The 15,010-nt window shown below is 39.1% G+C and overlaps 1 pseudogene; it reads right to left on the bottom strand.

Annotated features, from left to right (window-relative positions):
• LOC100752576 overlaps window positions 1-15,010 on the bottom strand; it is a 33,357-nt pseudogene that overhangs the window by 4,015 nt on the left and 14,332 nt on the right.

The following is a 15,010-nucleotide window of genomic DNA, read 5'->3' as shown; positions in this document are numbered from 1 at the left end:
GAGAACTACAGACCAATATCCCTCATGAACATTGATGCAAAAATACTCCATAAAATACTGGGAAATAGAATCCAAGAACGTATCAGAGAAATCATCCAACATGATGAAGTAGGCTTCATCCCAGGGATGCAGGGATGGTTCAACATAGGAAAATCTATCTTTGTAATCCACCATATAAACAAACTGCAAAAGAATAACCACATGATCAGCTCACTAGATGCTGAAAAAAACCTTTGACCAAATTTAACACCCCTTCATGATAAAGGTTCTGGATAGATGAGGGATAACAGGAACATACCTGAACATAATAAAAGCAATATATAGTATACCAACAGCCGACATCAAACTAAATGGAGAGAAACTCAATGTGATTCCTCTATAATCAGGAACAAGACAAGGCTGTCAACTTCATATCATTTCAATATTGTCCTTGAAGTTCTAGCTAGAGCAATAAGACAACAAACAGAGATCAAGGGGATACAAATTGGAAAGGAAGAAGTCAAATTTTCACTATTTGCAAATGATACGATAGCTTACATAAGTGACTTGAAAAACTCTACCAGGGAACTCCTAGAGCTGACAAACCCCTTCAGTAAAGTGGCAGGCTACAAGATTAACTAAAAAAAATCAGTAGCTCTAGTATATATACAGAGAATAAATGGGCTGAGAAAGAAATCAGAGAAACATCACCTTTACAATAGCCACAAAGAACATAAAATATCTTGGGGAAACACTAACCAAACAAGTAAAAAAACCTGTATAGCAAGAACTTTGAGACTTTAAAGAAAGAAATTAAAGAAGATACTAGAAAATGGAAAGATCTCCCATGATCTTGGAAATGTAGGATCAACATAGTAAAAATGGCAATCTTGCCAAGAACAATCTACAGATTCAATGGAATCCCCATCAAAATTCCAACACAATTCTTCACAGACCTTGAAAGAACAATAGTCAACTTAATATGGATTAAGAAAAGACCAAGGATAACCAACACAATCCTGTACAATAAAGGAACTTCTGGAGGCATCACCATCCCTGACTTCAAGCTCTATTACAAAGCTATAGTCCTGAAAACAGCTTGGCATTGGCATAAAAATAGACAGGTAGACCAAGGGAATAGCCTTGAAAACCCTGATATTAACCCACACACATATGAACACCTGCTTGACAAAGAAGCTAAAACTGTACAATAGAAAAAAGAAAGCATCTTCAACAAATGGTACTGGCATAACTGGATGCTGGCATGTGGAAGACTGCAGATAGATCCCTGTCTATTGCCTTGCACAAAACTCAAGTCCAAATGGATCTCAACATAAATCCAGCCACATTGAACCTCTTAGAAGAGAAAGTGGGAAGTACCCTTGAATGAATTGGTACAGGAGACTGCTTCCTGAACACAACCCCTAGCAGCACAGATACTGAGACCAACAATTAATAAATGGGACCTCCTGAGGCTGAGAAGCTTCTGTAAGGCAAAGGACACAGCTCACAAGACAAAAAGGCAGCCCACATATTGGGAAAAGATCTTCACCAACCCCACATCTGACAGAGGGCTGATCTCAAAAATTTACAAAGAACTCAAGAAGCTACTCTCTAAAACACCAAATAATCCAACTAAAAAGTGGGGTACAGAACTAAATAGACAATTCTCAATAGAGGAATATAAAATGGCTGAAAGACACTTAAGAAAGTTCTCAACATCCTTAGCCATCAGAGAAAGGCAAATCAAAACAACTCTGAGATATCATCTTACTCCTGTCAAAATGGCTAAAGTAAAAAACACCGAAGATTGTTTATGCTGGAGAGGATGTGGGGAAAGGGGAACAATTCTCCACTGCTGGTGGGAGTGCCAACTTGTACAGCCACTTTGGAAATCAGTGTGGTAGTTCCTCAGGAAAATGGGAATCATTTTGCCACAAAAATCCAGCAATTCCACTCTTAGGCATATACCCAAAGGGATCAAATTCATATAGCCAGAACCTGGAAGCAACCTAGATGCCCCTCAACTGAAGAATGGATAGAGAAAATGAGGCACATCTACACAATGGAGTACTAATCTGCGGGCGGGAGGAGGGGACAATGGAATTTTGAAATTCAAAGGCAAATGGATGGTACTCCGGAGAAAGGAAGGGGAGAAGAACAGGACAGGATCTCCTGAGCGTATTGGGAACATGGGCGAGGGGAGACGGAGCTGGGAGAAAGAAAGGGGTATAAGAGGATGGGAGAGGAGGAAATGGGGGAGCAGGGAGACTGAGTTGGGGGAAGAATAGAGGAGATCAGGATGAGAGATATCATAATAGATGGGGCTATTATAGATTTGAGGAGAGATCTGGCACTAGTGAGATTTCCAGAGATTTATAAGGGTGACACCGACTGGCAATCTGGGCAATAGTGGAGAGGCTTCCTTGAATTCCCTTCCCCAATAGTGAGATTGATGACTATCTTATATGCCACCCTAGAGCCCTCATCCAGTGGCTGATATAAGCAGAGGCAGACACCCACAGTTAAACACTGAACTGAACTCCTAGAATCCAGTTGCAGAGAGGAAGGAATGAAGAGCAAAGGGATCAAGACCAGGCTGGTGAAACCCACAGAAACAGCTGACCTGCACAAGGGGAAACTCATGAACCCCAGAATAATGGCTGGGAGGCCAGCACGGGACTGATCCAGAACCCCCTGAATGTGGGTGTCAGTGAGGAGGCCTCAGCAATCTGTGGAACCTCTGGTAGTAGACCAGTGTTTATCCCTGCTGTATGAATGGTCTTTCAAAGACCATTATACATGCAGGGATGCTCTTTCAGCCTGGACACATGGAGGAGGGCCTAGGCCCTGCTCAGGATGATATGATAGACTCCGGGGATCCCCCATGGACGGCCTCACCTTCCCTGGGTAGAGGTGGGTAGGGTGGAGGCTTGGTGGGGGGCAGAGGAGGAGAGAAGAGAGAAGGAACTGGGATTGACATGTGAAGTAGGAGTGTTTCTAATTTAAATAAAACAAATTATAAAAGAAGACAAATAAAAAATGCTGACAAACATGTGGTCTCTCTCTCTCTCTCTCTCTCTCTCTCTCTGTGTATAGCAGAGAAAACTCTTATACAACACTTTTGGAGTTGTAAATTAGTTGAGTGCCTGTGGGCATTAGTATAAAAATTTGTAAAAAACCTGAATATATAATGACTGTATGATTCATCCATATCACTCTTAGGTATACATTCAAAACTTCACTTGAATGTCTATGTTTATTTCAGCGCTATTCATAATAGCCATGCTATGGATCAGGCCAGGTGGCTGTCAGAAGATGACTGGATAGAGGAAATGTGCTACAATACACTATAGAGTGTTCTACAGCACAGAGGAGAATGAATTGTGCCATCTGCAGGAAGATGGATACAGGTTGCGATTGCCATATTAAGCAGCATAAACATATACAAACAAACCTCCACATTTTCTCTAGTGTGTAGATACTGGATTTTATATAGATAGATATAATTCTATATATCTGAAAGCAGCTGTGAGGCCAGGATAATGAAGTCCCCGGTGGGAGAAGCAGGAGAGAGAGGAGGTACAGGAGGGGAACATGGTTACAGTACAGAGTGTGCTTGTATGGAGCCTATAAAAGCATGCACACTGTTAAAAAGGAATCTTACCAAAACAAAGAAAATAGAACTAGATGGAGAAAGCATATGTAAAGTGTTAATAGTAGTGAAAATGGAAAACTGTACTTTTAATTTCCATGGGAAACCTGAAATTGATAATGGACTTTAATCAAAATAAATGCCTAGGCTTGATTTGTCAAGATAACAAAGCAAACTAATTTAAAGACATCATTACTCAAATAGAGTTTTAAGTGTATTGAAAAAGCATTGACTCCGGAGTTATAGAATCCTGTGGAATTTAAACTCAGTGGTGTCGATGCAGGCTCCCATTACCTGCCCCGTTGTCCCAGAGCTCCAGTGTGACTCTATGTCCGTCTTCAGCTTCTATAACAGCTGTGACACTGGCTCCCAGAACAGGCAAGAACCCCTGGCTGACTCGTGCATAAACCATCAGCGGGCTGGGGTACTGTGCTGGGTTGTGACTCATGTGAGCAGTTGCCATTACTGGGGACACGGTAGGACTTCTTGCTCTAGTGGTCACTGTCAGCGTCAGCAACTGAGATCTGGCATTCTCATTAGAAAGGCTGTAAGTCCAAGTACCTGTCTGGAAAAAAATTAACAGGTTTGATAAAATTTTTCTGCTACTTGGGATATAAACTGATTTGGAAATGTAAACAAAATAAAAATATTTTTGGGGGCGGTACCTTTGATGGAACCCTACCCAGGCTTCATGAATACTAAACAAGCATCCTATTAGTAGTAGAGAATTCCATTCCTAACCTCAATAATGATTTTTAATGGTTGTTTAAAAAGAATGAGTAATAGAGTTATGAATGCTTAGATATTCTACTCAGTTTTTAATGAAAACTTCTCTGTCGTTGTAGTAGCACCAATAACCTAACATGTCTTTATTTCTTAACAAGGGATGGATTACTGAAACAGTGGAAAAAATACACTTACTTCAGCAATGCCTGGTATTTGAAGTTGAGCAGAGCGAATATTTAGCTTATCATCTTTGAAATCTGATGTTGTGTATGTTTTTCCCTTTGGATCTTGAAGAATGATTTCTGGCTTTTGTACTGTCCAGGTGACAACGAAGAAAGTGTCATTTCCAATGGTACTATCCACAGGCACTGTACCACTTATCTGTTTTCTCCCTGCAATATCCAAGGTTTTGCTTTCCAACTATTACAGAAATAAAAAGCCAACACATAAAACTCATTTGTTATTTTAAATAATGGAATTTTAGTATTTAGGTAGTTCATGGTAATTTAAAATTCATATTTATGGTTCAATTACAATGACAAAGAATTAAAACATTTTCCAAATCTCTCTTTCTCACATACATGTTGTTTTACCTTCTTAGGGTGGCTGAGCTTTAAAGTACTAGTGTCCAGGCATCCAAGGCCATGGCCTGGGGACAATTCTGTTTCCTTAGACGATGGCTCAGTTGCTGCCACTAAAGTAGTTCTAACTATTTCTCTATAGTTCTAATAAAACTGAAGATTCCAAGGCTAGGATGATGACTTCTTAGCTCAGAGAATTAGAATAGCAACTGTGTAATAGTCTCTCTTTGCTGGGGTCCTGGAAGCTACTCCCTTCCACAAGGCCCCAACTGAAACCCCATGCTAAGCTCCTCCTTGCTACTTCCTGTCAAGCAATTGCTAATTAATCTGCCTCACTGGGCCCAGGTTAATTTTATTTAATTAAGGCAAATGCAGCACATCGTTGTTAACAAATGCACCATGAACAAATGCAACACACCTTTGCCTGTTTAAACAAATATTCCAACACACACACACACACACACACACACACACACACACACACACACACACACATCCCTTACCTGATAAATGACTTGTCTAAAGCTGTACTGTGTGATTGAGTTATATTCAGAGATTGAGCAAACATTTTGGACGTTATTTGAGTAACTATAGAGACAGGAATTTCTGTTTAGTGAGACAGATAAAATGAAAGAAAACAACAGGTATTTAATAGTTTAAGAAGTCAGTATATGAAGAAGTGGAGAAAGAGGAAAGAGGTTTACTTGGAGGTTAAGAAAGAGACAAAATTAACTTTATGATGGTGAATGGCACATTTTCTTTTTATTATTAAATATTACATTAGTGTGTGTGTGTGTGTGTGTGTGTGTGTGTGTGTGTGCGCGCACGAGAGTGTAAGTGTGCATTGTATGTGTTTGGGTGCATGCACAGAAGTCATAGGACAGCTTGTTGGAGTTGCTGCTCTCTTTCCATCATGTTGGTTCAAAAGTTGAACTTGAGTTTGGAGGTAAACACCTTTATTAACTGAGATGTCTCACTTGCCCATATAAGCTAAGCACTGTGCAAAAGATGAGTTTCTCAGTATCTCATGGACTTTCAGCATATCTCAGAAGCTACAGTCAAGTTATATCATGCAAAATCTTATTCAAAGTAGTTAAGATAAAGATAAATGGGAAAAGTGAGAATAAGGACAGTTTATTTTATGTACTAATCGTCACATGTCAGTGCAGTAGTCAAACTGACCTGAGTACCCAGTGGTTTTACAGAAGGTGAGACTCAAGGTTGCTCCTAAGAACTAGATGCTTGTTTCTTAGCTGAATCAAAACAGACTTAGATAATCAGAGGATTCCAGTTTATAATACATGAAACTGAAGCAAAATGTGAAAAAGATTCAAAAGGCAGAAAATAAATGGTCTGAGTGAAAGAAGAGACTTCTTGGGTATGAATAGTTAAGAGAGAATCGATCAGAGAGGGTAAGAATTTGACAAGTGACTTCCAGAATCACACCAGAGTGTGCACAGTAACTAAATAAGGAATGCCACAGAGCAATTGGGAGATACTTGAAGTAACCCAGGCAGGAAAATTGGATAGAAAGGGAAAAACACAGAAATATTCCAAACTCAGGTTTTGTGAGATGGTGGGAACCAAGTGGAGTGATGGGCAGCCCTGAACCAGTGATCAGGGTTTTAACTGTAGCCCTGAGAAAATTATTTATAGTCTCCAGGTTTCCACATCCTCACCTAAAAGTGAGACCTCTAAATCTTGCTGTGGGATTGAGTGGTGTTTTGGGATTGAGCAAACATATTACACTTCAATTGAGTAACCATAGATTCAGGAGCTTGTGTTTAGTGAGATGAAGAGAAATGGATAAAGAAAGGATGAGAACAGCAGGTACCGAATAACTTAAGGAGTCATTATGTGAAGAAGTGGGGAAAGAGGAAAGAACTTAACTGAACGTCAAGGAAGAGACAAAAATTAACTTTAAGGTGGTGAATTGTTAACAGCTGCCAGTTTAGGAATATATGTCCAAAGTTGTACCTGTCATGGTTGACAGAGTCTCCAGTTCCCTGGCAGCAACAACCTTGTCATTGCTCTTGGCTGCCCCCAACACTAGGCAACACACATTGGTTGTAGCACACAGAGAATTAAAGGGGGGATAGGCAAGAAGAAACTTCTCTGTTGGATAGTTCTCATTTTTCCAGGTGTATATAAGTCACTGGAAATAGAAACATCAATCATGGTCTTATTCATTGGGGCCTCTGTGTACTCCAACAACAACTTGCCAAACAGTCTGTGTCCACTGGTGTAACAGTCACATGACTTTGTGGATTTAATCAAGTGCGTTGTGATCAGATAGGAGGACCTGTGCACAAGAGAGAATTTGTGCTTCATAATGCAAAAATGGCCATGAGCCCAAGGCTAGGGTGATTATAGGCTATGGGGGGGCACCTACTACCAGTTTTGCCAAGTGTACATATTATCACATATATACAATTTGCCTTCTAAATATGTTTATATGCATGGATTAAAGCAGCCTTCAGAGTCTTAATGTCTTGGTCATTCATTGAGGCTTCTTTTTGCAGTGGGAAGTTGTTAATTCAGAGACTCATGACTGCTCAAAGTCCTGAGAATCAATGAATTTTGAGTGATTGATCAACCCTAAATGGGGCATCTGTATCCTGCCTTTCTGCCTTTCCTGCAGTCCTGGAAACATGGCAGGGGAGTAGGTAAGTGCTGGAGGCATTACACTGCATCTTCAGGGTTTGTAATGGTCATTGCACTCACCAACTCATAGCAGCTGTGATTACCTGACATGATCAAGCATTTCAGTATGGATGAGGAGGGCTCATGAGGAACTATGGGTAGTTAATGGCTTCTGGGGAATGGGTTCATATTTCTGCACAAATAGCCACTGATAAACTGCCTATGCTTTCTATATTTATTTTGTCATTACTATAACACCCATCAAAGTAGTAGGGATATTCTTTGAGATGGAGACAGAATGAAGAAGACAGGGTTGGGGAAAGAATATGGTTCAAAGTATTAATGTCATGAAATTATGTCTAAAATATTTTACAATTTATGCAATGGAGACAAGCCTACATGCCTACAATCCAAGCACCTGGGGGAGTGAGGCAGATTGCTTGACAGAAGATTGAGACCAGTCTCGGTGACATAGTGAACACCGGGTCACCTATGGCTCCATAGCATGACTGTGTCTCAAAAACAAAGAGGCAAAACGCCAAAGTTATTTAATGTCAAAATGTTTGCCTAGCATGTAAACAGTTCTGGGTTCAATACCAGCCAAACACATACACACACACACACACACACACACACACACACACACACACACACACCCTACACACAATTTTTTTCATGAAACCATTATATATGAGGAATGCTTATGGTATATTTCATAAAAGTTGGATTACCACATATCTAAAATATAAGAGTTTTGTAGAGGAAAAGCAAATATGGTAATAATAAAACTGGAGCGATACATTGAATGATGAAATTGTAGGTTTTTCTTTTTGTTGCATTTTCTTTCTAGTAAGAACTGAAATTAGCCAGGTGGTGGTGGCCCACACCTTTAATTCCAGCACTGGGATGTGGGCAGGCAGATTTCTGTGAGTTCGAGACCAGCCTTGTCTACAAGAGCTAGTTCCAGGACAGCCTCCAAAGCAACAGAGAAGCCCTGTCTTGAAAAACAAAACAAAACACAACAAAATGAACACAAACAAAAAAGAACTGAAAGTTTTGGAGTAAAAATGACCAATATTCTAATGAACAATAATTTGTTTTATAGCTTATTCTAGGTACTAATTTAGATAAAATCATTGGGGAGATATTTATTTGAATATATATATATATATATATATATATATATATATATGTGTATTTGAACATGTATATCCTAGTTTGTTAGAAGTATACTATGAACAAGTTATAGTTGTGTATATAACTTAATTATTTAATTTAAGAAATCCAGTAAAAGGTGTCTTACTGTGTCCATGCTTCCAGATTTAGCCAGCACCAAGCAGACTACCTGCTGCTTGGCCTTGAGCAATGAAAACGTAGGTGGAGGCAGAGCTTCTCTTCCTGTCATGGGAGAGGCATTATGAAAATCAGAAGACTCCTTGGTTACGTCCCATGTGCTTCTGCGATTACATATTTTGTTTTGTAGATTTGGGGCTTCTGTATTGTGCGTTTTTTTCTGTACAAAATTCAACCACCTGAAAAACATCAATTCAAACATGATACTCATAGGGACATCCTTCTTTTCCATTATGAAGTTAGCTGTCTCATGCATCCTGAACAGGATTTGTCTCCTGACAAGATTCACTTCACAATCAGATGTTTGGACATCCATTTCTCAGACCCCAGAGGAGGCGGGGTGAAGCTGATGGACAGCTCGGGGTTTTGGGAGGTTCTTTGGCACAGTTGAATTGTGTAGGGGAAGCATGATGGCAGCTCACACAGCTCCTTGAATTAGCTTCCAGCTTTCTCTTCTAGTCTTTTGAGCATCTCACATCTTGAATTAGGTTTAAGAAGAAAGGTTTGGGCTACTTCCTAACGGTCCCGGAAAATGGTACAGGAGAAATGGCTGTCTCTTATTGTCCATGCTCCACATTTTCAAATGGGCCCTGAAACTTGTGGAGAGACACTCACAACCTAGCTCATTATCAGTGCTGATGGATTCTGACATGTAAAGGCAGTATGCCTGAAAAATTAATAAAAGCGCAGGGAGAAATTTAGGAAATACAGTTCTTGCTCTGAGTGATGAATTGCATCCAATTATTTTGCCAGTGAATGTTTTATTACTATAAACTTTGTAAATCCTTCAGGTTTTGAAAACCTGGCAAAAGAAGGTCAAGTCATAAGGTAACACAGTGTCCAGAAGGAAACATCCTACAATAAGCTCTCAGAAATGGTTTTTAACAGACATTTTGTTACATGTCTGCAGATGTAAGCTCAGAGGGAGAACTAGCTGGATACAACTAAATATCTCATATTTTCATTGTAAGAGCTTGCCTTGTTTCTGACATGGTTGGATTCAAATCTCCCAAATGGGGTAATATTGGATTGGATGAAAAATGAATACAAACCAAACAGTGCTTTGTATCATTTCCAGGTGGGAGTGGACGATCATCACACCAAGCCCCTCTTCCTTGTACCACACACATTGTCTTTGAATGAAGCCTTTTGCTTGCCCGTTTCTTGTCTCAGTCCCATTCCTCATTCGTGTCAGCCTAGGTCTTTTGTTTCTATTATATATCTCACCATTGAAGATCCTTGTGGACATTGTGCTAACTGAAATAAGCTAGGCATAGGAAATCAAACATTTTACTCATACGTTGAGTCTAAGAAAAGTTGATCTAATAGAAGTAGAATTCAATAGGGGCTCCCTACAGCTGTGCAGTGGAGTGGAAAGGGAGACGAGAGAGGGTTAATAGGTATAAACTCCCACTAGAGAGCAGGATTGAGTTCTAGCGTTCTATAGGGGGCCAGTGTATACTGTGGGTGATTGCAGTTACCATAATTCTGAGTTCCAAAATAAAGAGACATGGGGAATTTAAATATTTGCATCTCAGAAAGTGAGTGTTTGAGGTGATGAATGTGACAGTTAGTTCCAGATGATAATAATACATTATATACATCTATGGGGATATCGCACCTTATCCTAAATTTTATTATGTGTCTGTTGAAATTAGTTATTTTTATCAATTAAAACCAGGAAAGAGAAAGATGGGCTAATTCTTAGAAACAGCCAGGAAAATATGTTTTCCAACTATATTATGAATTTTCTTTTTAAAAATCTGTTAATGTTTTGTCCACTTTCTGTCAAGCATTGTTAGAATGTTGTGTGTATAGCCCTTATAAACCAACAACAATAACAATGCAGATAGTATATTTTAGTTTTCAATTAAAGAAGAGAATACAAGGGGCTGACAGGATGGCTCAGCGTAAGGGCACATACTGCTCTTTTAGAGGACTTGGGTTCGGTTCCCAGCACCCCTGTGGTGGTTCACAGCTAACTTTCTGTAACTCTAGCACCAGGGAACTGGATGACTCTGACCTCTGCAGGCTCCAGCAATCATACACACCATGAACACATACACAGATACACAGACACACAAAGACAGATAGACACACAATTAAAAAAATGTTAAAAATAGACAAGAGGAATAAATCACTGATTTATCAATTTTCCCTCAATGACAGCTTAAAGTGTAAAAAAAGGTTTTTCTAGAGAGATCATCTGATTCCCAACACCTGTTGTCACTCATGAGACTACATGTTTAAAGATATTTTAGGTCAAACAGTAGCTCAGTCAACATTTTGTTATTATATCTTTTCTGTGGAGACATTACTGTGCATATAATTTTATAATATCAATATTTTATAATTATTTGGCAAGCCTTAGTGAGATCCAAATGCAAATTTGAGAATGTTGAAAGCTCCATTATAGATTAAAAGAGTAACTTGAATAATATCCAGGGAAGAATTAAAAACAAAGTTGTTACTTTAGACACAAGATCAACAAATGTAAATGAAGGGAGAGATACTCCATGGTGGTATCATGTGGTACCCTGCTACATATGAAGGAAACACAGGTTCATAAAAAGAGCAGGACAATTCACAGACACATCATGACATGGCCTGGAGAAAATGACCTGAAATCAGTCCTAAGAGTAATTTTTTTCCCCTCTGTTTTTACACATACCATCAGTGGAAAGCCAGCTTCCATAGTTAATCTCCCATCAAAGATTCTTTTTCTTTTCCAGAAAATAAAAATAAATTGAGATTTTGCATGAACATTATGGAGTCCCTGGCAGACTGAGATTTGTCTGGGATAAATGTACATTTGGATTCATAGAGCCCTGTAGTTGAGTCACGTCGGCATGGCCTTATCACGGTGCTGCCTCTCTGACGATCATGGACCACATTTCTCCCAGTAATGCCAGTGGAGCATCTATGACAGAAAGATCAGATTATTGCGGTGGTTCTGGGTATGGAGAGCAGGCGTGTGCACACCAGGCCAGCCCTCTGCCAGTGGCTACTTCCTCATCCCCACTCTAAACTTCCTGTGTTTTTCAGTATTGAAAGTCAAAACTAGGCAAATCAACACACTAAAAATCTCTCTCAGTGGCAACTTTTACTGGTCATTGCCTACCAAGAACTCCATTTTGACAAGAGTAGATCCAGGTCTTTACCCATCTTTACCATGTATTGTGCTTTTTAATGTTAGTGTGTGTTTGGCTTGTGTATTCATTGTGTATGTGTATGGATGTGGACATGTGGAGGTCAGAGGACTTATCTTCAGGAATTCCATTCTCCTCCTTTGAGGAGTCTTTCCTTGCCCTGGACCTCACCAATGAGGCTGGGCTGACTGGACAGCAAGCCCCAGGAGTCTTCCTTTCTCTCTCTCTCCAGGGCTGAGATTACAAACATGCACCACCATGCCAGCATTTTTGTGTGACTTCTGGGGATCATTCTTAATTTCTCATATTTGTATTGTAAGTGCTTCATAGTGTGAGCCAGATTCCTCACCAAGAGTATCATGTTTAGGTCATATTTCTAAAGCATTCATTTCTTACTAATATGATCAAGAAATCTATTTTCTTTTTCATTTGAGTTAAAAAGACAGTAATTCCTATAGTATAATACTACTGTAGGATTAAATGAACTAAAAAAAGAGACAAATACAGATAAATGGACTAAGATTTATAGAAGATTTGTTTTTTTTTTGTGGAGTGAGGTGTCAAAATTTTGCTTAAACTTCCCTTAAATTTCCAGGCATGATATACATGGCTGTGAGTTTGTTGTATGCTTCACTTTATATTTTGATCTTCATTAAAGGAAAAAGTACAAGTAATGAACTCAACCATTTGGACTCCACAATAAAGATATTTATCCCAGTTAGGGCAGGCAAGAGGCAGCAGTACAGAAAACAAAACAAAGCAACAAACACCACCACCAACAAAAGGGTTCCAGATTCTAGAGAGTTTTTAGCTATAGGAAGAATGTCTTCCTTTTTAAACTTTGTGCTATTACTTCACTTCCATAGGTTAGTTTTATTTCAAGGATAATGGAGATGACTGGCAGATAATGTCTTTTAAGAGAGTGAGATTCAGGGTGAGCCTTAAAGCTGTGCTGACATATGATGGCACTCACAGTTTCTCGTTTGCTATTGGACTTCAGTGATACAGTCCTTTTAGTGATTGTTCATAAGGAGACTCACTGATTATTTCTTAGTTTACAAAGCATTTATTGTTTGATAATTCTTTGTTTAGTTTTGACTTTATGTTAGGCTCAATATGAGGAGATTAAAAGAAGACAATGTCCTCAAGGGTCTTAAATTTTCATTGAGAGAAAAAAATTCTTGCACAATCAGGGCTGGTTGATGCTTTTGTGAGAGAGGCCAGCACAAGCTTCCTGGGCTCCTTTCCCAGCATTCCCCACCAAACTTCACCTGAGAGGAGAGGAAAGCTCTAGAGATAATTTTGTAGTGGGAAAGTGGGAGCAGGAGGGGCATTGAGTGTGTTTCAGCCTGTGTGCATGGCTCCAGGCAGCTCTGCAGACCACAAACCACAAAGAGGACAGGGCAGGTGACTTCTAGAACACACTTCATCTGATAGACTTTCTTCCAAACACTCATTGCCTCCTGTCATCCACTTCTATTTTTCTCAAGACTTAATAGAAATATTTAAGTGTTTGTTACTTTCAGTTTGAAGGCTTAAACACTTTACAAGTTTATACATAGAGTTCTGGGCTACATTTACCCCAAATTACATTTCTTAAGAAAACCAACTTACTCATCTTCATGAGAAATATGATTTTTCACTAACTTAGAAGTAAACTGTAGTCATCACAAGACCCTCTAGCAACGTAATTGGTTTCAATGAAGCAGTTGGACCATAAAATGTTTTGAAACATGAAGAATAAAAAATGCATAGAATGGAGATAGAAATGGGTTGTTAGAGAATGTAAAGGAGGAGCAGAAACCAACATCACATATCTTCTTTCTGCACAGAAAATTGTAGTAGAAAATACATGTGAAAAAATAAAAGTGCAAAATAATATTGATAACCTATGTAGGCTTGAGTTGCAGTTTGTTAATGTCTGTGGGTTTACCTATTTCATTTATCTGCTACCAATAGATAATGTTTGTAAAATTCCCGTGAGTACTGCAATAGTTCCCAGAACCTGACTCTCCATCCCAAGATGGTGACACAAGAAGTATTCAGACATGCAGTAACACATAATGGTGCAGCCTGACTATGTGTTGGGCCGCCTGAACACTGTGCTCTGTCTTGCCCAGAACAGAGAGATGAAGCCATAGGCAATAAGGTGTAGATTCAGTTAGTTCACACTCTGATACCTTGTTGCCTTAACAGTGTTCTTTCTGGACATGTAGAAGGGCCGGTCTGTGTTATACTCATCAAATACTCCCCATCGGAGGTGTGCCCACTCATGGACGAAGACTCTGCCTGAGAGAGAAGATTGTCATCTATAAAACTGTAGCTAAAATATTTGAACCGTTTCCTTTTATTTTCATTCATTTTGTCAATTTCCAAAAATGAAATTTTTACAAACTCTACACATTCATAATATTTAATAACCCCAAATTCAAGTTACAATAAGTGACCCATTATATTTATGTTTGGATGCACAAATAGGTGGATTATAACTATCGTATTTTCAAACAAATGTATTACTTAATGTTTATGTTTCTTAAAGTCTTAGAAATCCATACTAATACTTGTGGTTTGCTTTTCCCCAGAGGAAATAAGAAGTATAAAACAGATACTTCTACCTGGAGGTCCATACATAGGCAAATTATCAGTCAGGAGTTTGGGGTATAATGTATGTACTGTCCTCTGTCTCCACACTGTCCATAGTGAAGTGTGTAGGGATCATCTCCATATTTCAGGTAAGTTTCAGCAACTATGATGTCTGCCTAAGATGCAGAAGAACAAACCCAGTTATATCCCAAGGGTGCTAGAAACAAGAGATTTTACAAACAAGACTGTCTTATCTAAACTGGCGAAAGCTGGAGTTGAGTGGATTAAGTGCTTTTTGTTTATCCACAAGGACTGGAGTTCCAGTCCTAACACCCACATAA

Source organism: Cricetulus griseus (assembly GCF_003668045.3).
Source record: "Cricetulus griseus strain 17A/GY chromosome 1 unlocalized genomic scaffold, alternate assembly CriGri-PICRH-1.0 chr1_0, whole genome shotgun sequence".
In the NCBI taxonomy this organism is placed as follows: domain Eukaryota; kingdom Metazoa; phylum Chordata; class Mammalia; order Rodentia; family Cricetidae; genus Cricetulus; species Cricetulus griseus.
The sequence above is the reverse complement of the archived record's forward strand: the minus strand, read 5'-3'. Positions and strand labels throughout refer to the sequence as shown.